Below are 3523 nucleotides of genomic sequence, written 5' to 3'. Positions count from 1 at the left end.
CTAGGACCTTAAGATTCTGCATGAAAGGAGGACTAGCAGCCGAGTTGCAGGGGAGAATGTGAAAAGTGTTCATATGTAGTAAAAACCTGAGAAATCCGTCCGTTTTCGTCATTTGTTATCGAATCGACTTAAAGCCAGATCGTCACATTGGCCGCTCTTCTCTCTGAAACGGTTGTACTTATCGTCTTCAAAGCTATGTCGCGTGCTGCGGTATGCGGAGACACTAAAAGCACCATAGTAGAACACAGATGAAGCTTCTAAGTTGATGTAATAGCCAGTAAGAAGTAGTACAATTCAAGTTTTAGGTATCGATTATTGACTTCTTAGCTGGCTTTGGTGCCTTGGACATGAGCTAGGACCTTAAGATTCTGCATGAAAGGAGGACTAGCAGCCGAGTTGCACGGGAGAATGTGAAAAGTGTTCATATGTAGTAAAAACCTGAGAAATCCGTCCGTTTTCGTCATTTGTTATCGAATCGACTTAAAGCCAGATCGTCACATTGGCCGCTCTTCTCTCTGAAACGGTTCTACTTATCGTCTGCAAAGCTATGTCGCGTGCTGCGGTATGCGGAGACACTAAAAGCACCATAGTAGAACACAGATGAAGCTTCTAAGTTGATGTAATAGCCAGTAAGAAGTAGTACAATTCAAGTTTTAGGTATCGATTATTGACTCCTTAGATGGATTTGGTGCCTTGAACATGAGCTAGGACCTTAAGATTCTGCATGAAAGGAGGACTAGCAGCCGAGTTGCACGGGACAATATGAAAAGTGTTCATATGGAGTAAAAACCTGAGAAATCCGTCCGTTTTCGTCATTTGTTATCGAATCGCCTTAAAGCCAGATCGTCACTTGGCCGCTCTTCTCTCTGAAACGGTTGTACTTATCGTCTGCAAAGCTATGTTGCGTGCTGCGGCATGCGGAGACACTAAAAGCACCATAGTAGAACACAGATGAAGCTTCTAAGTTGATGTAATAGCCAGTAAGAAGTAGTACAATTCAAGTTTTAGGTATCGATTATTGCCTTCTTAGCTGGCTTTGGTGCCTTGGACATGAGCTAGGACCTTAAGATTCTGCATGAAAGGAGGACTAGCAGCCGAGTTGCACGGGAGAATGTGAAAAGTGTTCATATGTAGTAAAAACCTGAGAAATCCGTCCGTTTTCGTCATTTGTTATCGAATCGACTTAAAGCCAGATCGTCACATTGGCAGCTCTTCTCTCTGAAACGGTTGTACTTATCGTCTGCAAAGCTATGTCGCGTGCTGCGGTATGCGGAGACACTAAAAGCACCATAGTAGAACACAGATGAAGCTTCTAAGTTGATGTGATAGCCAGTAAGAAGTAGTACAATTCAAGTTTTAGGTATCGATTATTGACTTTTTAGCTGGCTTTGGTGCCTTGGACATGAGCTAGGACCTTAAGATTCTGCATGAAAGGAGGACTAGCAGCCGAGTTGCACGGGAGCATGTGAAAAGTGTTCATATGTAGTAAAAACCTGAGAAATCCGTCCGTTTTCGTCATTTGTTATCGAATCGACTTAAAGCCAGATGGTCACATTGGCCGCTCTTCTCTCTGAAACGGTTGTACTTATCGTCTGCAAAGCTATGTCGTATGCTGCGGTAGGCGGAGACACTAAAACCACCACAATTGAACACAGATGATGCTTCTAATTTGATGTAATAGCCAGTAAGAAGTAGTACAATTCAAGTTTGAGGTATCGATTATTGACTTTTTAGCTGGCATTGGTGCCTTGGACATGAGCTAGGACCTTAAGATTCTGCATGAAAGGAGGACTAGCAGCCGCGTTGGATGGGAGAATGTGAAATGTGTTCATATGTAGTAGAAACCTGAGAAATCCGTCCGTTTTCGTCATTTGTTATCGATTCGACTTAAAGCCCGATTGTCACATTGGCCGCTCTTCTCTCTGAAACGGTTGTACTTATCGTCTGCAAAGCTATGTCGCGTGCTGCGGTATGCGGAGACAATAAGATCACCATACTAGAACACAGATGAAGCTTCTAAGTCGATGTAATAGCCCGTAAGAAGCAGTACAATTCAAGTTTTAGGTATCGATTATTGACTTCTTAGCTGGCTTTGGTGCCTTGGACATGAGCTAGGACCTTAAGATTCTGTATGAAAGGAGGACTAGCAGCCGAGTTGCACGGGAGAATGTGAAAAGTGTTCATATGTAGTAAAAACCTGAGAAATCCGTCCGTTTTCGTCATTTGTTATCGAATCGCCTTAAAGCCAGATCGTCACTTGGCCGCTCTTCTCTCTGAAACGGTTGTACTTATCGTCTGCAAAGCTATGTTGCGTGCTGCGGTATGCGGAGACACTAAAAGCACCATAGTAGAACACAGATGAAGCTTCTAAGTTGATGTAATAGCCAGTAAGAAGTAGTACAATTCAAGTTTTATATATCGATTATTGCCTTCTTAGCTGGCTTTGGTGCCTTGGACATGAGCTAGGACCTTAAGATTCTGCATGAAAGGAGGACTAGCAGCCGAGTTGCACGGGAGAATGTGAAAAGTGTTAATATGTAGTAAAAACCTGAGAAATCCGTCCGTTTTCGTCATTTGTTATCGAATCGACTTAAAGCCCGATCGTCACATTGGCCGCTCTTCTCTCTGAAACGGTTGTACTTATCGTCTTCAAAGCTATGTCGCGTGCTGCGGTATGCGGAGACACTAAAAGCACCATAGTAGAACACAGATGAGGCTTCTAAGTTGATGTAATAGCCAGTAAGAAGTAGTACAATTCAAGTTTTAGGTATCGATTATTGACTTCTTAGCTGGCTTTGGTGCCTTGGACATGAGCTAGGACCTTAAGATTCTGCATGAAAGGAGGACTAGCAGCCGAGTTGCACGGGAGAATGTGAAAAGTGTTCATATGTAGTAAAAACCTGAGAAATCCGTCCGTTTTCGTCATTTGTTATCGAATCGACTTAAAGCCAGATCGTCACATTGGCCGCTCTTCTCTCTGAAACGGTTCTACTTATCGTCTGCAAAGCTATGTCGCGTGCTGCGGTATGCGGAGACACTAAAAGCACCATAGTAGAACACAGATGAAGCTTCTAAGTTGATGTAATAGCCAGTAAGAAGTAGTACAATTCAAGTTTTAGGTATCGATTATTGACTTTTTAGCTGTCTTTGGTGCCTTGGACATGAGCTAGGACCTTAAGATTCTGCATGAAAGGAGGACTAGCAGCCGCGTTGGATGGGAGAATGTGAAATGTGTTCATATGTAGTAGAAACCTGAGAAATACGTCCGTTTTCGTCATTTGTTATCGATTCGACTTAAAGCCCGATCGTCACATTGGCCGCTCTTCTCTCTGAAACGGTTGTACTTATCGTCTGCAAAGCTATGTCGCGTGCTGCGGTATGCGGAGACAATAAGATCACCATACTAGAACACAGATGAAGCTTCTAAGTCGATGTAATAGCCCGTAAGAAGTAGTACAATTCAAGTTTTAGGTATCGATTATTGACTCCTTAGATGGATTTGGTGCCTTGGACATGAGCTAGG

Source organism: Schistocerca gregaria, unplaced genomic scaffold (assembly GCF_023897955.1).
Source record: "Schistocerca gregaria isolate iqSchGreg1 unplaced genomic scaffold, iqSchGreg1.2 ptg000266l, whole genome shotgun sequence".
In the NCBI taxonomy this organism is placed as follows: Eukaryota; Metazoa; Arthropoda; class Insecta; order Orthoptera; family Acrididae; genus Schistocerca; species Schistocerca gregaria.
The sequence above is the reverse complement of the archived record's forward strand: the minus strand, read 5'-3'. Positions refer to the sequence as shown.